Source organism: Symphalangus syndactylus, chromosome 10 (genome assembly GCF_028878055.3).
Source record: "Symphalangus syndactylus isolate Jambi chromosome 10, NHGRI_mSymSyn1-v2.1_pri, whole genome shotgun sequence".
In the NCBI taxonomy this organism is placed as follows: Eukaryota; Metazoa; Chordata; class Mammalia; order Primates; family Hylobatidae; genus Symphalangus; species Symphalangus syndactylus.
In genome coordinates this window covers 46,295,803-46,318,458 of record NC_072432.2, presented here as the reverse complement: position 1 = coordinate 46,318,458, position 22,656 = coordinate 46,295,803, and positions in this window count along the sequence as shown.

Here is a 22,656-nt window from a genome sequence, read left to right as displayed (position 1 = left end):
TCAAATCAGACTGAAATGGGTAAAAAAGAAGATAATATACTTACTAATATCAGAAATAATAGAAATAATATAATTGCTGCTTCTATATAGATTAAAAAGATAATAAGAAATATGAACCATTTTAGGCTAATAAATTCCATAACTTGGATGAAAAGAACAAATTCTTTGAAAGACAGGAAACCAAAAAAAGAAATAAATTAATAGTCTAAATTAGTGCAATCAAATTATAGTTCAAAGCCTCTCAACAAAGAAAACTCTTGGCCAGGATGTCTTCATTCGTGAATTTTATGACATATTTAAGAAAGAAATAATATTATTCTATACAAAGTTTTCTGGAAAACTGAAGAATTAGAAATATTTCTCAACTCATTTCATGAAGCCATCATTATACACATATAAACATAGAATGATACTGCAAGTAAAACTGCATATCAGTATCTCTCATGAAGATAGATATAAAGATTCTGAACAAAATTTTGGCAGTTATAATCTAACATATATAAAGGAAATAATCATCATGAGCATGTGGAAATTATTCCATGATGCAGAGTTTAACAATTAAAAATCAATCAATATAATTCACTGCAATAATAAAGGAGAAATATTAGTATGAGCATTTGTCCAAATCTAGATTTTACTGATTTCTGATAAAATATCAGTAAACTAGAAATATAGGGGAACTTCCTAAATTCCCTTATGAAAAAAATCTCTACCGCTAACTCCATACATAATGGTGAAAGAATATCTACAAAAACATCCCTACAGCTAACTCCATATATAATGGTGAAAGTCTGAATATTTTCTGCTAATATAAATAGCAAGTCAGGGATATCCACCCTCACTACTTCTATTTAGCTTTATATTGGAGATCATAGACAGTGAAATAAGCAAATAAGATATTTTAAGAGAATATAGATTAGAAAGAGAGGAGTAAAATTTTCTCTTATTTGTGGGCTAGATAATTGATTGTGCAGGAAATTTGCTAGAAGCTGCAAGATATCCACTAGAACTAATGAGTTTAATAACATTACAAGATACAAAAGTAGAGAAATCAATTGTATTTTTAAATAATAACAAAGAACAATTAAAAATTCAGTAAAAACATAGTGTTTTCAGTAGCACCAATATCATGAAACACTCAAGGATCAATGTTATAATAGTTGTTATAGACATGGGTATGAAAATGAAAAAACATTGCTGAAAGATATTCTTTTTTTTTTTTTTTTTTTTTTTCTGAGACGGAGTCTCGCTCTGTCACCCAGGCTGGAGTGCAGTGGCGCGATCTCGGCTCACTGCAAGCTCCTCCTCCCGGGTTCACGCCATTCTCCTGCCTCAGCCTCCCGAGTAGCTGGGACTACAGGCGCCCGCCACTGCTCCCGGCTAATTTTTTGTATTTTTTTTTTTACTAGAGACGGGGTTTCACCGTGTTAGCCAGGATGGTCTCGATCTCCTGACCTCGTGATCCGCCCGTCTCGGCCTCCCAAAGTGCTGGGATTACAAGCGTGAGCCACCGCGCCCGGCCGAAAGATATTCTTAAAAGATCTAAATAAATGACGATACATATCATGTTCATACGTCAGAAGATAAAATATTTTTAAGATATCAAGTGTGACCAGATCCATCACCCCAAAATAATGCTATTTATATAAAATTCCAGAAAATGCAAAGGAATGTATTGTGATAGAAAATAAAGCAGTTGTTCCCTTGGGCTAGGTGGGGGAAGAGGGAGGGGAAGGGTTGAAGGAAGAATTATGAAAAGACATGAGGAAACTTTGGGATGATTTTTGTGCCCATTATTCTGATTGTGGTGATGGATCAATGAATGTAAATATATATATTTTAGCAAAATGTAGAGTTTAAAATGCAAGGTTTATTTTATGTCAATGAAAGCACAATTAAGGTGTCAAAAATAAATAGAATAAAATAAAAATATGCAAACACACACTTTTAATTCTGTTTTCTTTGAAAACATGTTCAGTTGATAGACACTATTAATTTCATGTTCACCTAAACTTTAAGGCTACGTAGATGTAATGAGAAATTAAGTAATTTTTCTAATTTTTATGACAAAATCTACTTAAAAATCATTTATTTTAAACTAAGATGGGATCCTTCGAAATAAAACTACTTAAAATATCTCTCAAAAAAACCTGTATATTTTTAGTCCTCTCTGACCTTGAATCCACTCAACAGATCATTGAACAACTGTCTAAATTCAAAAACCAAAATTCTTATTTTGGTTACTCTCACGTCATATATCCTCACTCAGTAACTAATGTAAAAATAAAGCAGCCCTGATGGCTTATGTGGACCTCCTGAGCCTCTCCCAAGGATTTAGGTCCTCAGGGAATTAGCAATATTTCTTATGGGATGCAGTTTTATAACAAATGTTTAAAAATATACATATTTACATTGTATGGATGATAGGACTCAATGATTCCTCTTATTCTGTTTTCCTGGCTCTTCTTTCTTTCTGGTAGTTGGCATTATGGGAATCTCTCAGACATAGGCCTTTTCTTCCACTCTTCCAACGTCATTTTTGTTGCTGTGAGAAATGCATCTTCTAATATGACTTCAGCGTTAACTTCTCTCTCATTAACTGACAAATCTGGAATCCTCAATATTCAATTCATGATGACACTCTCTGAAGTCAACTCCATTTCACTGGCCCATTCTAGGCTCCATTATGTGAAGGCTGCCCCCAGTCTCATTTTCTATTCAAACTTAACTTTCTGAATTATCCTAATTTTTTTTTTTTTGAGACGGAGTCTCGCTCTGTCGCCCAGGCTGGAGTGCAGTGGCGCAATCTCGGCTCACTGCAAGCTCCGCCTCCCGGGTTCACGCCATTCTTCTGCCTCAGCCTCTCCGAGTAGCTGGGACTACAGGCGCCCGCCACCACGCCCGGCTAATTTTTTGTATTTTTAGTAGAGACGGGGTTTCACCATTGTCTCGATCTCCTGACCTCGTGATCCGCCCGCCTCAGCCTCCCAAAGTGCTGGGATTACAAGAGTGAGCCACCACGCCCAGCGTATCCTACTTTTTATACTTCATTCTTTGCAGTATACTCCACTACTGTATTTATTAATCTCACTGTTCACTTCATTATTAAATCTTTCTCGGATTTCAGAACATTGCATGTTTTTCTGTTTCCCATGGTATGACTTTGACTCAATATCCTCATGAACAGCTTTGAGGACTATCTCTCCTAGTTTATTTGGTAGACTCTTTTACAAATACATTACCCCAAAGGGCAGTTCTTAAATATACACATCTTGGCCTTATCGATCCATCCATAGGTTCTGCTTACCTTCTGCTTTCCTTAACAGTGAAAATCTAGAAACTTGAAGTCACCGTTGGCTTTCCTTCTGCTCTCTATTAAACTACAACCTAAAATCTGTCCATCTTTCCTTCTCAATTTCTCTGGATTTAGTCCCTAAGCAAACTCTTCTTACCTAACACCTGTTGCTATTAGCAACACTTTTTGTCTTCAAAGTGATCTCATACAATCTCTATTCCAAAAACTGGAAACAAAACAAAAACCTGCCAATTAAACACCACAACTGTCATGGTAAGCCCCCGCTGAAAATCATACATATTATTCTCTAACTTTGATTACAAAAAATATCAATTTTTTTAGTATAATTATCAGGTTCCTTCAGGATCTAGTGCCACATTACTTATATAATTTTATTCTACTTCTAATGCCAGTTGCCTCATTCCAGTAAGTTTAGATCTGCACTATACTCTTCCTATCATGCATTATCAACACACACACACATAGACAGACATCTTTATTTTGCCTGCATGTCTTTCTCTCTGCCTGAGTCATATGCATCCTTTGATGCCTAGCATCATATTCACGCTCCTATTTCAAGTGTTTCTGTGTATAAATCTATTATCTGATATTGCCTGGTCATAGAAGTTGTTCAATCAACGATGAATTGTTCCTGGAGAAAATAACTTTCCCTCTTTCAATTATTTGTATGTTTTCTCTATAACACGTGGCATGTTAATATTTATTGTTCTCTTTTCAACTTGTATTTATATAATATTTAGCACTTTATTATTACAGTATTAAAATAATACATAAATCTGTGTTAGTTGTTAATTGAATTATTTATCTATATTTCATGTCTATATTTCCATGTACATAATCTAAAAACATGAGTATTGTAAATTTTAAAACCTTTATTCATAAGTACATTATCTTATATACATATATATATATATATATATATTTTTTTTTTTTTTTCCCCTCTGGAAAGAAAAGGGCTAATTTCAGCCAGTAATTCACCCTTTGCTACAAGGGAGACATTTGGATAGTCTTGACTAGATCTTCTTATAAACATGCAAATATGATTTGCTAGCAGGGAATGTGGAGGTTTCTTTTTAAAATGACATAACTTGTCTGTCTAGATCACTTATTATAAATAAACCTACACTTGTTTATGGTGCCTGGTTGGCTGGAAAATAGGGAGTAAAATATATTCTTCTATATGTGTAACTAATGAATTATATAAAAAGGAGTTCTCAAAACAAAATAGCTTTCTTTATAAACAATGTTTCTGCACACATAGTTTAGAACTTATGTATCTGAATCTAAAAACAATCTATAATATGCGAGAAATGATGTGTTTTGAAAACTGTGTTTGATGGATTGACACTTCACATGAAATTGTTACAACTGTACTTGATTCTGTCTTGTGTCCTTGAAGTCATTAGTAAAGTTTGACGTTGTATAACATATATAATTTTCAAAAGTCAGTGTGGCGACTCAACCCTTTGTATTTACACAACCTCACTGTGCCTAGCATAGTTTTGGTATACAGAATACATTCAGAGACACTTCATTATTAATAGCTTATAATCTGATATAAAAGTAGAGCATTGACTTTTGTTCTCAACATTCCCTGCAATATATATTTATATATGTACAGATGTGTAACACCTATATTATAAAAGTATATAATATAACGGAGCAGGCATGATGGCTCATGCCTCTAATCCCAGCACATTGGGAGGCTGAGGCAAGTGGATTGCTTGAGGTCAGGAGTTCAATACTAGCCTGGCCAACATGGCGAAACCTCCTCTCTACTAAAAATGCAAAAATTAGCCCTTCATGGTGGTATATGCTTGTAGTCTCAGCTACTGGAGAGGCTGAGGCATGAGAATCACTAGAACCTGGGAGGAAGAGGTTGCAGTGAGCCAATATTGTGCCACTGCACTCCAGCCTGGATGACAGAGTGAGATTCTGTCTGAAAAAAAATAAAATAAAGTATGTAATATAACATAAAACATTTTATAGTATTTTGCACGGAATTGATGGCACAATTTTCAAACTGGGTGAAGTTTTATACCCTGATATGTCATATGCGAGATAAACATATTTACCATGGTTAAAATTTTATAAATACCAAAATGTCTAACCTTAGAATTATTTATAAAATAAGTAATTTATATTTAGTACACACTAGTCAAAGCTCAGTGTTTTTCTGTGGTACTTGTTTTAGTGTGTGAGAAGTTTTCGCTCTCCCTTTTTCTCATACTTTTTAATAGAAAGTTCCAAAACCTGGGATTCTAGGAATTTTATGTCATTTTGGTTCAATACTATTCTGGATTCTAATATAATGGGGTCTGAAGTTTGATGCTGTTTGAAGAAGCTGGGGTTCATCTTGTATGATGCTTTGAAAATGAGAAGAAAGGCCTTTCTTATATTTGAAAGTGTCCTGGCAATGAGCAAAGGGTAAAGAAAATCATTGCAGAATGCTGTTTGCTCAATTCAAAAGGCAGTCTGCTATTTTATGGGCCATTTTTATTCTTTGACTGGCTTCCCTGGAGAGATTCAAATAAAGAGGTTTGAAATATACCAGGTTGAAAGGCTGAATATGTCAAGAGTATGGATCACTGAAGCAAGATCTTCATCTTGCAGCTTAATTTTCTGGCTGGAGCACTTTACAAATGAACGAAGACATTCACAGTTACTGCCGATGCCTCAGACTCCAGGAACATCAGCCAGTCTCTAAGGGGCTCAAAATATTTCACCACATTGAACATCAATGGGGAAGCCTCTTTTTAGCAGAACAGATGTTACAAACTTTACCAAAATTATGAATTCCTCCTATCAATAGTATACTTTTTTTTTTACATCTACACCATGCGCTAAGGCAAGGAAGTTGTAAATACGTTTTCTTGAACATTTGATGCAACAGAGAAACCAGCAGTTTTAGTGCACAAAATACACTTTAAAATTGGCAATATTGAGCTGTGTATCCTTTGAATACTTCTATATTTTTTAATGTTCTTCATTTTCCTGTGACCTCTTGAGCAGAAAGTACAAGAGCTGAACTCTGTCGTGCTTAGCATTTGAATTGATTCAGTAAGTATAAACTATAGTTATTTGTAGAGATCCAAAGTACTTTTTATTCAGAATTTATTGATTAGTAATAAATGCACTTTCCAACTCCACCAGCATGACTCTGGAATGGAGTAGATAATTTGAAGTTCAATGTAGGAAATTTAAAAGTCTTAGATTCACAGGAGAATTTAATCTCTCCTACACCAAAAACATAATTGCTCTGGAAAAGATGTAGGGCACGGGTAGTTTGACAGAAGGGTGGGTTTGAAGGACAGTTCCCCCAACCCACATACTAGAATGATGTCCTATTTACAAAGAAATCACCAGGCTTTGTAATGTAATTTACAAGGCTTTGCCTGACAACACCCTTTTGAATTGTAAAAATTGGGTTTAAATAAATCCATAAAAATAAATATAACCCCAAAGACAGAGACCTTAGAATGGATGATGACCCACCAAAGATGAGAAACTGTACACAGATATAATTTTGATAGAAGTATCACAAAATAACTTATGAGAGTCAAAGAGTAAGTCATCTAAAGAAATGAACATGACCACACAGCAAGCTCTTTGTGAGCTCAGATATGAAAATTACATGGGAAAATGTAGGAAGCGAGACCCAAAGCAAAAGATGAATCTTTAAACATTAAACAACGTCTAATAATGATGGCAGGAAGACTAAAGGTAAGACACGCGGTGACAACAGCAAGACAGGAAATGGTTAGAAGAAAAAGCATAAGAAAGGATGAGTCTGCTCACGTGAGGTCAATGTCAAATGTTGACGAGGACAAAATAAGAAAGTAGAAGCCATTCATATTTTTCTACTTTATGAATTATCATTTCATTTATATATTTAGATATAAATTTACATATTTTATTTTTTATTGTGCACACACTATATACTAGACAAGATACAGAGCTCTATCTGAGAAGGAAAATGTTCATCCAACTGAAAAAATAGAACAAACATAAATAAAATAACTACATTTTAACTTTGATGACTAAAGAGCACATAACAACTTTTCAAGATTATCATTTTTTTATATTATTATTTACTTTTTTTTGTTTACTTTAAGTTCTGGGATACATGTGCAGAACATGCAGGTTTGTTACGTAGGTATACACATGCCATCGTGGTTTGCTGCACCCATCAACCTGTCATCTACATTAGATATTTCTCCTAATGCTATTTACAGCTAATATTTATTTAGCATATCCAAGAACTTAAATGTGACCTTTAATCTTCATTCCAAATTATAATCCAAAGTTGACACATGAGAAAAGCTGAGCTAAATTAAATTTCTAAAGGGAGCTAAATTAAATTTCTAGAATTTATATTTTCTTTAAAGCAAGAATCTAACTCCTTTTTTATTTTCGGGGGCTCCTCCGATCTGCTGCTTTTTTTTTTTTTTTTTGAGGCTTTCCTGTCACTATGGAAATATCAAGACCCTTTTGGCAGCTGGAACGCAGACAGACCCAGCACAACCAAGTCACTTTTCCTGCATGGACATTCTGCAGAGTCTTCAGCAGAGATGCAAATTTGCAGATTTGGGTAATAAAGATCATAGCATTAAACAAGACTTTCCTGATGTCTACCTTCTGCCCTATACTTTTCGCTTTTGTATCACACCATTTTTTAAATCACTTTAATGAAAAGTATTTGAACATTTTCTTTGTGTGTTTACTATATACAACTCTATAATGGAATCCCTATGACAAGAAGAGCTTTGTTTGTCTTTTTCTATGCTGCTTACCCAGTACCAAGAATAATGCCTATTATCTAGTGGCACTCCATATATATTTAGTGAATATATTTATGAATTATGAGAGAAAAGGCCACATTAAGAACTCCTTATTTGTATAAAAATAGTAAATTAAAAGCAACACCACAATCATGGAGAAATGTAAGATTACTGTCACCACAAAATTATTGAAAGATGCAGAAATGCTCATTCTAGCTGCAAAATATATTTTCTCTAGAGTGGTTGATGAAATTTTTTAAAAAAATAAGTTTGATGTTACAGAAATAACTTTTGGCTTCTTATAGGGCCCCAGTGGAGAATGGGATACCAGAGGACCAGGTGACCTAAGCTGTCTCACTTGAATAAGATATACCTGATATATCTAGCCAAAAGGTTGGGCTTGCCCAACAAACTTTCATCATCATACATGGACAGGAATAGTTTCGAGCAGATACTAAAGGCACAAATAAAGTAAGATTCAACTTCATTCACATTCCCTATCTATCTATATCCTGCCACACTGTAGCCCCTCTTCAGGCCATAAATATGACCAGCCCAAATAAGAGGAAATAATTTAAACTTGGCTTCCCGATGGCTCTGCATAATATGCTGTCACCAGCTATAAACGAAATGCAGCATGACACTTCTTTTAGGACTTTCTCTTGAAGAAAGAGAAGAGAGTCAATCTCCTACATGGCCATTTTGTCCACTTAAGGATGTATGGCTTTATTCACTTATAAGGATGGATGCCTTAACATATAGATATATTATGGTTTATGCTTGATGTCTAAGGTTTTGAGATGATGGTGTAAGTGGTCAGAGACTTGGAAAGACTGAAATTAGACATTTGGTGACAAAGAAATTTTAGAAAGAAGTTTGAAACTGGTTTCCATGAATGAGCCTTGCCCCTGGCCATCATACCTATGCTAGCAACACCATCCTGGGAACACTAAATGCCTGATATACCACATATTCTCCAACACAAAAAATATATAATTATCTAGAAAAAATAAGTAAAGCAGAAAACTGATGCCTTAAGGAATTTGGGGTCTCATAATATAATGTGTATCATCCACAGAGCTAGTATTATAGACTAGTGAAACGACTTATTCATTGGTTAAAAATACATTTTAGATTGCATAGAAATAATTCTGTTCATAGTTACTTGAGTATGATTATCAATAGTGTCCTCTTTCACTCATAAAACATAGTTATTTGGATGGCAAATTATATCTAGCAAACCTATGTTTAGATGAACCTCGGAGACAACATTTTCTATTAATCTGTAGAGTGGTATGTTTTACTGGAAGTCTACTGTGAACTCTTGCAGGCAAGAATGGCCTATATAATGGCCTATTCTTTACTATTAAGATGTGGCTTGTTTTACTAGAGAAAGATGATCAACAATGTACTGCTAACAAATAAACAGGACATGTAATAAGCAATATCAAAATGAGAGAAAGGAGACAGAGAAAATGAGAGAGATTTATTATGAGAAATTGGCTTATGCAATTATGGAGAGTGAGAAGTCCCACAGTTTGCCATCTACAAGCTGGAAACTCAGAAAAGCAAGTGGTGCAATTCAGTCTGAGACCAAAGGCGTGAGAATCGGGGGAGCTGATGGTGTAAATCTAAGTCCAAGGGCCAGAGAAGAGGAGATATGTTTCAGCTCGAGCATGCAGGCAAGTATGCATTTTTCCTCTTAACTATTTTACTCAAGCCCTCAAAAAATTAGATGATGTCCACTCATAATTGGGAGGGAAATAGACTTTATTGAGTGCACCAGTTCAAATACTAATCTCATCCAGAAACCTTCTCACAGACACACCCAGAAATGTCTATTTGAGCACCCCATGGCTAGGCAAGTGCACATGTAAAATTAACCAACATAGTGAATAAATGTTAGTCCTCCAGAAAGGTGGAAATTGACTTTTTACCTGAAATGTATTAATTCTCACTTTCTATACAGGGAAAAAATTCTATTGAGCTTTCTTTTCCCAGTACAAAAGATAATTAAAATGGGGTTATATACTACATTGGCACTTATGGAGCAGGCATCTGATCTAATTTGGCAATAGTTGTTCCAACTCAGTATTATAAATCTTGAACAAGTTTTGCAATCATGTAAGAACAAATTGATGTTAACTTACAATTGTGAGGTGCACCCTACCAGTAGTATACATCAACAGAATATTAAGTGATAGCAACAATAGAAAATCATCATTTTAACAGGATATTCCTGATGGCCTAAGCTTGGCTGCTACTCCTGCTCCCATTCCACCTTCCCATGAATTCTTTGAACAACTAAATATTCCTTCAATAGATCAATTTTCTTCTTAAAATAGCCAGAATCTACCAGGCGCCATGGCTTACGCCTGTAATCCTAGCACTAGGTCGAGGAGGGCTGATCACTTGAGATCAGGAGTTCATGACCAGCCTGGCCAACATGGTGAAACCCCATCTCTACTAAAAAATACAAAATTTAGCTGGGCGTGGTGGCGGGCGCCAGTAATCCCAGCTACTCAGGTGGCTGAGGCAGGAGAATCGCTTGAACCTGGGAGGCAGAGGTTGCAATGAGCCGAGATCGCACCACTGCACTCCAGCCTGGGCCACAAGAGAGAAAACTCCGTCAAAAAAAAAAACAAAAAAAAAAAAAAGAAAAAGAAAAAAAAAACCAGAATCAGTTACTTTTTGTTTAGTCAAGAACTCTGACAGATATATCTGCATTTGAAAAATTGTAAAAATGTATACACAAAACTTTTCTAAGCAAAATGTTCACATAGTGTTTAAATAGTAGCTTACATGCAACAAGACCTAACAGTTTTGGCTGATCTAAGAATTAATACAAAGTAGAAATGTATCTTACAGAAAGTAGAGTAGAAGTACAATGTGTGTTAATAAAAGGCAATGCTCAGAAAAAAAATGTAATAGTACTACTAAGCTATTCAGATTAGCATAAATTACTTCAAATAAGGGCATTGTATTTTTAGATGTACTGTGTGTAGTTGTAACACAAAAAACCAGGATCAGAGATTAGAAGTTACAGGTCTGAAGATTTCAGCTAAACACCATACCGAATATTTAATAAGCTTTTCAAAAATTGAACTATCTCACTTGGGAGACTATAGTGAAATGAGACTTTGTCCTAGATCTTATTCCCCTACGTAACACTTATTGCCTATGTGATTTTCAGCAAATAACTTCTCTAAGACACAGCACTATCATTTATGTAATAAAAAACTGTAAGACCCAAACCAGTCTTACCATTGTATTGTTTTCCTCATTTATGAATTAAATAAATCTTTGACATATGCTCACTCTATTTATTTGTGTAGGAATTTTTAACTTTTTAAAAATGATCCCTTGACAGTAAGATGTCCAAGCGGACTCATCTTCTGGAGCCAATTCAACTGCGTGGCCCCAAAAAGTACACTTCATGGGCTGTTTGGGTCCAGGCATGCATATTCTTGGTTCTGAGAGTAAATTGCAAGGAGCAAAATAATTTTACTTCTGCTGTCTCTCTGATTCTCTGGGGTATTTTTCTTCCAGTTCTGGGTTTTTATTTGTATTTCTTTTTTGGGGCCAAGTTTAGCTTTGAGCCTGGACTGAACATGGTTTCCCCATTGGTAGCAGCAGTGTTTGGGAATCAGATTTTTATTTTCTGATCATTTCATTTTGTTGTTTCCGTTGAGTAAAAGCAGGGCTTTATTCTTGACAGATAAGAAATGACTGAAGATTTGGTTTGTTAATTGTGTTGTGGTCTGCCTCTCTGTGAAGCAGATCACCTCCAAAGATGATCGTCAATAATTGTCCTACTTCCTTCTTCAAGAAGTGGAGTCTTACTATTTCCTTTTTTTGAATCTGACCTGGTCTCATGACTTGCTTTAAACAATAGTAGGTGACAGATTAACTGTACACTAATTCCAGGCCAAGTCCATGTGACAACTTTCACTTTTGCTGTATTAGAGCTATAATACAACATTTAAGAAGTTAAATTATGCTGCTTGTGAGGGAGACCCCAAGCCACATTTGTTCCAGCCATCTTGGCTTAGGCACCAGACATGCAAGCAAAGGCATCTTGCACTTTCAAGCCTCAGCCAAGTTCTTGGCTAAATGAGTGACCCGAGATAACAAAGAGTGATGATAAAAAGGGTAATACGGCAATCATTACTGACATTAACATCATAATATGTGTATAGACAATTTGTTACTATCAATATATTATTTCCTGCTGGTTTTCTCATAATGTTTTTTTAAATTATATTCTTAATGATTTCCATTTGTATTGGAACAGCTGAATTAAATTCAGTGCAAGTATACAATACAAAACTTGACACAATGCCTCTCTTGGATTTTACAAGAAGTCTTCTTATATTTTTAATGAGAACTTAATTTTTGTTCTTTTAAGAAGAGAGGAAAATTTTTACTCTATATCTTTGTTTTTAACCTTAAAATTGATGTATTTTCATGACTTCACACATGGAAAAATTAGGCCTAAAACAATTGTATTAATTTACAAATGTTTCATTTGAAATCTTAAGTAGTATCTTTTTTAATATTAATTTAGCCCTTAATTCAAAGAAGATATTAGAGGTATCAAATATATCTAATCAACACAGTTTCTACATAATAAGGTCATCAACTCTGCATGACTCTGGTACTAATAATACATGTTTTTATGCCTGTCAGTTTCTAATAAACTCTGCCTTTCTCCTGAGCTGTGATGAGCATACTTAACAGGACAGTTAAGAAAGGTGCTTGTTTCCAATTGATTGTGGATTTCTTTCCTTTCCAAATAATATATCACAATTTCTTTATAATATTTAATTTCATTACAGTTCATGTGATATATATAATTCTCTCTTTAATCAGAGCTCAATCATGAGCCCTTGCTTAGATCATAGAAACAGACAAGACATTTTTCTATGTGGGATAAAATGGCATTTCCACAGGGAGGCATCAGTCTTCTGATCTGTTTATTTGATTGCTTTAGCCCTTAACCAGAAAACATCTGGTAAAGTAAACCATTGTTGCAGCACTAAATCTGGAAGTTTTTGTTTTTAAGTTTCTTTTCATTCTATGAAAAACCATTACTTTCTCTGGAAAGAAAAGAAAAAGCTATTACTATTAGAAAAGTATGACTACACATTGTGAATTTTTAAAATATTGATCACAAATTTCAACATGAATGTAGGTGCCTACACTATTAGAATGATTTTACTTGGTTTCAGTTTTCTAGTTTTTGTTAAAATATCTCCACCATCCCTACTTTAATTTTAGGTTATTTCAACCAGACATTGAGAAAGGCTGAAATTCTCATTTGACTACATTTTACCCACTTTGAAAACAAACAGATAATTGACTAATGTTCTGCTGAAACAGTAAAGGCATATTCATATACCTAAATTAATAGTGTTTGGCATATTTATCTTTTGACACACATAGTGCAAATGTATGGCCTTATATATAGTTATCTTTATCCTGTATCTTTACACATACACAGACACACACAAATATACATATATATGCACAGTTGTATGTATAGACACACACAGATATAATCTCAGTATTCCTTTATATATATATATTATTACTAAATATAATTTAGAAGGCATTCAATTGTACTGTAAAACCATGCCCTAGATTTCATTATTTAACATTATTTCATCATTAATTTAACAACCATTTCCTAAAATATATTTATTTGTGTCTCACATGCTTACATACATACATATGCTAGATATATGTGTATGTGTGTACATAAGCATGTTAGATACAAACAAGTTGCTTAGAATCACAGTTATAGCCAAAGAATGACTTCTCTGTGTTTTGGTAACACATTCCCTAATGACTCTATTATTAGCTCCATTGGGACCAATTTAAAACTATCCACCCATGTTCTCATGGATTGAATAAGACTGTATATCATTGCTTAAATGTACTACTCAAAAAATTGGAATCCACCGGGAAAACATACAAACACTAGGTAAACAAAAATCATCTACTTCCCAACCAATACTCTTTTTACAAAGTTTTAGAAACAATTTCTTCCTTCTAATTTATTTATGATGTTTAAGGTATTAAGAAAGAGGAGTCAGAAATTTAATTTTTATTTTTTACATTTTTTCTCTTGGGAAAATACTCAATATTCACACCATGAGATATATTCTACTATAGCAAACCCAGGAAAAAGGAAAGGGAGATTTTATTTACTAAGCAGGTTCTATCTTATGCAAGTTACTCTGTTAATGTCTTTATATACATATAACCCTTTGCTCATAACAATACTATGAATCCAGCTATACTCCTATTTTATCGAAGTAGTTGAAATTCCAATGTTATTTGAAACGCTATCTGGCTCCCAGAATTGCAATATCTTCATGAACAGAACTTGCTCATTCCTGCTTATTTACATCATTTCACAATCATGCCTTTTATAACTTATATGCATATGTTCCTTTACATATTTTACCCATTATTTAATTACTATTTCATATATGCAAAAATATACTTCACTCAGAACTTTATGCAGCTGCCAACTTTGATACAGATACATTACTCCAATTTTATTCTCTTTTCCTTTAAATTTTACTCCTGTCACTTACTACTTTGTGGAGTTATCATATGTATTCTTTTCATTTTATGCTTTCATTGTGTGTACTCCACAGTGGATTGTAAACAACCTTACAACAGGGACTATGTATAATTCAGTGATGTGTATCAAGTGACTAAATCTATGCTTGTAACAAAGTAAGAATTAATGAAATATTTGTGATTGACAGGATAAATAAAAGAGTGTGTAAATGAGTCCTAGGAACTGTGATAAATGAAATTACATTGTCTTTAACTCTGTAATGGTGTCTTGCTACCAGCTGGTAGACAGAAATTTTCAGGAGCTCAAATTGCATAAACCCAGAAAGTTTTAAATTAAAGGTCACCATCTGGAATTATATCCACACATACTTAGTTCCAAAACACTGATTTAGGGGAATTATTACTTTCCAGACTCATTCACTAATTCTCAAAATTGTTTATTTACCAAAAAGTAGAAGTTGTCATTGGAGACTGGTGAAAGGCCAATAGTTCCATCTTAATTGAAGACTGTGTCAAACTAAAATGATGCTCTGAGTATAAAAAACAAAATTATGCATTAATGTAATGTATAACACACTAATTTTTAAAAATCATAATAAAGAAAAAAACCTATCTAGTTGTATTGTTAAATGCTTATAATGAGCATAAAAGTAAGCAAAATTAAATTATTTTATGAAATAAATAAAAACACGGAAGGCATAATCCCCTAATAATGCATGATGTGCAACAAAATTCATTGTTATGTAATTTAACTATATTGTGTATATTTTATATTGATGTAGTTCTATACCATTATTAAAGTACCATAACATCTATTGACACAGTTAATTCTCACATGAACATTTTGAATTACATATAGAAGATATTTTCTTGTCCCATTTGTAATAAAAAAATCAGTTTTAAAAGTACAAAGTTATTTATCTAATTCATTCTTTGACAAACGTTAATTGAAAAATTAACCAAGTTCCAGGCAGTGAGTAAAACAAAAATATTTTCTCTTGCCAAAGCATGTTTTGGCTATAATAGATGCATATTAGACAAATAAATACACAAAGCTGTATTAAACAATATGACAAAAATAATAGCACAAAGTTCATATAATTGGGGGAACACCTCAACTGACAGTTCAGGGAAGGCTTTCTTGAGGAAGTAATATTTGAACTTAAACATAAAGAATCAGTAGAGATTACCTGGGAAGGAAAGGCTGAAATGATTATTCAATCATTCCTGAAAAGGAATTAATAGATACAAACAGCCTAACAGAAGGGAGCTGGCACTAAAATCTACATCTTTTAATTTATAATCCAATTTTGTTACACTATAATAAAGAGAGTGGTTGCAATTCATTTATTCTAAGAAAATAAACAAATTAATTAACAAAGTAGATGATACTCTAAACTAAGATACCTGTCTGGCTACTATAGCAAAGAACAAATAGAACTGGCAGAAAGTAGAGTATCGCAGAGGTCACGCCATGGGGCAATTACATGCCACGGATAGTGAAACCACTGAGCCTATTACTTCATCTATTTACTCAGCAGGTTATACAAACAGCATTTTCTAAGTGTGCCATAATGTGAAAAACAGTTGAATCACTGGATTAAACAAGATAGAGTTTTATTTCTTTCTTAAATAACAATCTAAGCACAATCTGACCAGGGCTATTATTGCAGCACCACTGCGTCAGGGGTCCAGGACCAACTCATGTTTTGACACTGAAATCTCTATGGCGCTACCCCACAGGAATGGTCCAAGATGCTACATGACCATATCTGTTCTCTAAATTGTTTGAGGGCTCACGCCTTCCCAATAAAAGCATAGTAAAAGAATTGAACACATCACTTCTGGCAATATCCCATTGGCCAGTAGATAACCAATGACCATGTTTAATTCAAAAGAGTCTATAAAATGTAGTCTTTCCTTTAGGCGTGCTTGTTCCTAGCTAAAATTAAAGGGTTTATATTGTTAACGGCCCATTCATTTGACCAGAATTGTTGAGTGACTTCTAGGTGTCAGCACTTTTCTAAATACAGATACATTGGAGAGATACATAAGTAAACCAAATTAAAATTTCTACACTTATATTTACATTCTAATAGGAGAGACAGGCAATAAGTAATAAATACTATAATAAGTATATTAAGGTGTCTTTTTGTTCATAAATATTATGAAAAAATAGAAAAAGGAAAGGGTATTGGTAGTAGTAAGCTGGTAAATATTTTAAAACTAGCTCTGTAAAAGAATTCCTTACTTGTAGTGTTTTCCAATTTCCATGCAGGAAATACTTCCAATACGATCAATTTTAAGCTACCAATGTGATGTCAACAAATTTGTAAAATTTCTAAAATATTTGCAATCAACTATCATGAGCCTAACCAACTTGGTTTCAGCGTATCACTGGAATATATGGAAGGCATGATTTGGAATTGTAATGTGGTGATCAGGAGAATACATAACACAATAACATCTGAGCTTTGTGGATATATGAGAGATGAGTGTCCAGGGATGGAAATAGCCATTGCTAAGAAATGAGGATCTGGCATTTTTGAGGAATAGTAAACAAGCCACCAGGGCTGGTGCCAAGTAAATAAAGAGGAATCATGTTGGAAATGAAGTGAAGGAAGAAACTGAGGCCAGATCATGTACAGTCTTGTTTATGCTTGGAAGAGTTTTGACTTTTAATGTTATTGAAATAGGTAGCCAGCCACTGAGGAGATTTGAGCAAAGAATGGCATTCTCTTATCTTACAAATATTTAAATTTAACTATTTAATATTTGATTCAATATTTAATATTTAATGGTTGATTCATTGAAAACAGACTATAGAGATCATGTAGAAGGAGCGAGGTAAGTTAAAAGGTTATTGAAATATTCAGGCCAAAGATAAATTGGTCTAGGCTAGTGGAAGAGGATCAGGGTATGTGAAAGAAAATAAGGACCCCATATATTTTGAAGGAAGAGGCAATGGGATGTCACAGATGATTCAAGTTTTTTATCTGACCAACTGCAAGGATGGACATAGCTCTTTGTGGTCTGACACATAAAAACTAAAAAACAAAAATCAAACTCATAGAAACAGAGGGTAGAATGATGGCTAGCAGGGGCCAGGTTTGGGGGAAGCCAGGATGAAGAAATGTTAGAGTTCTACAATGTTACAAAGTTCTACAGCATGGTGAATATAATTAATAATAATGTACTGTATACTGGAAAAACGCTGACAGATTTTAAATGTACTCATCACAGAAAATGTCAAGGATGTGAGGTGACTGGTATGTTAATTAATTTGATTTAATTATTCCATAATGTGTGCATATATCAAAACATCACATTGTATAACATGAGTATATAAAATTTTGTCAATTTAAAACATTTTATTGCAAAAAAATTATTTTCTCTCCACCTGCTTTTCATCCAACATATCATGGTAAAATAGAAATGTAACTACAGAAGCAGCTCCCTTATGGGGTAGGGAATAATGGAAAACATATGGCAGGTTACTCTTCTAAATCAGTTCTCGTATCTTTGGAGGAATTGCAGACATCTTTGGACAACAAAAGAACATTCCTGGGTTAGCTTATATCACAACCTCTGGTTCTATTCATTGTAAAGCAAATAGAATCATCTGTCCATCATCCTTATTGCCCCCAACTTTGCCTGCTGGAGCTTCCTTCATTGGTTATTATTCTCTATCTGCAAATCTGAATTGGCCAGTAAAGTGCATGCCCACCCTGAGAGTTTGTATCATTCCAAAACCTATCCAGTGAGTACAGTCTCTAGGCCATGGGAGTGATTTTAAGTGTCAAACAAGCAAAGGCCTTTACAGGTTAGGCATACAATTTTATGGTGAATATAATCTTTTGGAAACATAGTGGACTTTGTATCCATTTCTATTCAGTGCAATGAATGAAACACAGACATGGATATATTCTAAATGTAAGTATTAATCCTGAAAAGTTTTACCTTACACTGCATTCTATCCATTCCTTGCTACACACTCCTTCATGGAGGTTACCTTGAGGCTATCTGAAATAAAAGCTTAGGTGCGATGGTAATACCCATAATCCCAATTTTGTGGCTGAACTGCTTCCCATGGCCTGCCAAAGAGTTCTTCATGGTAGTTATTTAAATGCATGAGGCCACAGTCTCTCCTGTTTCCAAAGGTGCTTCTTCAGTCACCTCTTATCACCACTTTAGTTTGGTATACAAAAACCATTGGATTTTTCATCATTGTCAAGGCTCAAATTACCAGAATTTGGGTAAAATAGATTGCAGGCTGGGGCCAAAACAATCTCCTTTTTCAAAGCTATATTCTCTGATATCTCTTCTTTGAAACTCTAGGTTTTCTATGATGTTGTCTTTGTTGTCTTGCTGCAAATGTTAACAAGAAATCAACATTTCCAGTATTTTAATTTTTTTCCTATTGGTTCCCCTTAAATTACAGGCTCCTTTGGCCTTTATTCTAACTTCTGAAATTCCCATTATTACAGAAAGTCTATTGGACAAATCTGGTAACAAATGGTTTGCTTTTACATAACCAGGGTAACTGACCTTTTAGTCCACAATATCTGTGTCCTTGAGGCACAAAAACACCATGCCGATGATTCCTTTTGAGACTTTGTAACAGCAACTCTACTTCTGGATCAAATGTTGTTTAAGTTTGTTTATAATTTCAAGTGATACAACAATATCAAGCTAAAAGTGGCTTTAAAAAGTTGTATGTTTTTATTTCTTACAAAATAGTACAAGTGAAAATACTCCAGAGATAGGGACCCTGTCTTCTAACTTGTTGTTCTGTCATCCCTAGGATATTGCAATTGTTTATACATCTGTGAAGATTCCTGAGCAAAATGTTTCAATGTTGAAAGTAGAGGTTATATCCATTTTATTTAGGAATGCAATCTGAAAGTTGCACTTGCATTTCATTGGCCTGAAATCAAGCATCTGACTATTTAAAACAATCAAATGTGACTGAAAAGTACAGTCTCTATTTTTGATAGATAATTCTGTCTCTAATTTTAAGGTTATATTACTAAAATAATAATGTTAAAAACATAATCAATATTGGGTCACATCTCAAAATCTATCCTCAGGTTTCACATATTTTTCCTAGCGGCTAGGTAATTGTACATGTATTTTAAATACAATGCATGTAAAACCTAAGCCCTTAACATAATGTTTTCACTTCAAGTTTAAGAATTTAATCCAAAGTGTGAAATTGTTTACATTCTAAAACCCACTTCACCACTTTATACTATGTAACAATTATTGTATTATATTCTAAGCCTGATTTTCTTCATCTAGTAATGAAAGTCATATTTTTACTCGCATTGGTTTATGAGAAGGCTAAATAAAATAAAAATCGAATAATACTGAGTATGAATATTTATTATGTGCCAGACTTTAAGTGATTTCTATGTAGTAGTCATTCAATCTTCTAAACAGTCCTATATTTTAGACACAGCTGTTTTTCTTATTTTCCAAACAGATAAAGCAAGTCACAAATCCCATCTTCACTTAAGGTTGCAGAGATAGTGGCTAAAGTGTCTAAACTTCTATAAATTCTGACTCCAGAACTCCCACTTTCATTTAATGCACTATGTAAACAATTTCACAAATTTCCTAAATATAATATGTGCCCTGTATGGTATGCTGAATAATCTCTCCCTCCTCACCAACATGTCCATATCCTAACTCTAGAACCTTTGAATATGTTAGTTTACATGGCAAGAGTGAATAACGGTTGTAGTTGGGATTGAGATTGCTAATCAGATGATCTAAGATAAGAAGTTATCTTTTATTATTGAGGGGTGGGCAAGGTAACCTCAAATGTCTTTTAAATGTCAAAGAGTGAGGCAGAAGAATCACATTCAAGAGTGATGCAATGTAAGACTTGACCAGTCCATTTGCCTTTGAAGATGGAAGGAAGCTTTGAGCCAAGGAATGCAGGGAGCCTCTAGGAGCTGGAAAGAGATTGGAAACAAAAAGCATGGGGGCTTTTTGAGAGCCCCCAGAAAGAAATGTGATCCTACCAACAAATTTGTGGTAACTGGTTACAGCAGCCAGGGGAACTAAAACAGCATCTAAATTCACACATAAAAATAAATTATACATTTACTTTTTATGCTGTTTTGTTTTGGACAGAATGAATCACAAATTCTTTCATTTTATATATGCATCTGTAACATTTTAAATAGAAAGTAATCTTGGACTATTAAAATTGTGTGGAATTAACAAATGAAAGAAATATATGATATCCCTCCAAGGGCGATTTTGCCTTATCTTTGTGTTTTTATTGGTCTGTTGTAGTTTGATACATTTTTTTTTTATTTTTTATTATTATACTTTAGGTTTTAGGGTACATGTGCACAATGTGCAGGTTTGTTACATATGTATCCACGTGCCATGTTGTTTTGCTGCACCCATTACCTCGTCAATTAGCATTAGGTATATCTCCTAATGCTGTCCCTCCCCCCTGCCCCCACCCCACAACAGTCCCCAGAGTGTGATGTTCCCCTTCCTGTGTCCATGAGTTCTCATTGTTCAATTCCCACCTATGAGTGAGAACATGCGGTGTTTGGTTTTTTGTCCTTGTGATAGTTTACTGAGAATGATGTTTTCCAGTTTCATCCATGTCCCTCCAAAGGACATGAACTCATCATTTTTTATGGCTGCATAGTATTCCATGGTGTATATGTGCCACATTTTCTTAATCCAGTCTATCGTTGTTGGACATTTGGGCTGGTTCCAACTCTTTGCTATTGTGAATAGTGCCGCAATAAACATACGCGTCCATGTGTCTTTATAGCAGCATGTTTTATAGTCCTTTGGGTATATACCCAGTAATGGGATGGCTGGGTCAAATGGTATTTCTAGCTCTAGATCCCTGAGGAATCGCCACACTGACTTCCACAATGGTTGAACTAGTTTACAGTCCCACGAACAGGGTAAAAGTGTTCCTATTTCTCCACATCCTCTCCAGCACCTGTTGTTTCCTGACTTTTTAATGATGGCCATTCTAACTGGTGTGAGATGGTATCTCACTGTGGTTTTGATTTGCATTTCTCTGATGGCCAGTGATGATGAGCAGATGACATGATTGTATATCTAGAAAACCCCATCATCTCATCCCAAAATCTCCTTAAGCTGATTAGCAACTTCAGCAAAGTCTCAGCATACAAAATCAATGTACAAAAATCACAAGCATTCTTGTACACCAATCACAGACAAACCGAGAGCCAAATCATGAGTGAACTCCCATTCACAATTGCTTCAAAGAGAATAAAATACCTAGGAATCCAGCTTACAAGGGATGTGAAGGACCTCTTCAAGGAGAACTACAAACCACTGCTCAATGAAATAAAAGAGGACACAAACAAATGGAAGAACATTCCATGCTCATGGGTTGGAAGAATCAATATCATGAAAATGGCCATACTGCCCAAGGTAATTTATAGATTCAATGCCATCCCCATCAAGCTACCAATGACTTTCTTCACAGAATTGGAAAAAACTACTTTAAAGTTCGCATGGAACCAAAAAAGAGCCCGCATTGCCAAGTCAATCCTAAGCCAAAAGAACAAAGCTGGAGGCATCACGCTACCTGACTTCAAACTATACTACAAGGCTACAGTAACCAAAACAGCATGGTACTGGTACCACAACAGAGACATAGATCAATGGAAAAGAATAGAGCCCTCAGAAATGATGCTGCATATCTACAACTATCTGATCTTTGACAAACCTGACAAAAACAAGCAATGGGGAAAGGATTCCCTATTTAATAAATGGTGCTGGGAAAACTGGCTAGCCATATGTAGAAAGCTGAAACTGGATCCCTTCCTTACACCTTATACAAAAAATTAATTCAAGATGGATTAAAGACTTACATGTTAGACCTAAAACCATTAAAATCCTACAAGAAAACCTAGGCAATACCATTCAGGACATAGGCATGGGCAAGGACTT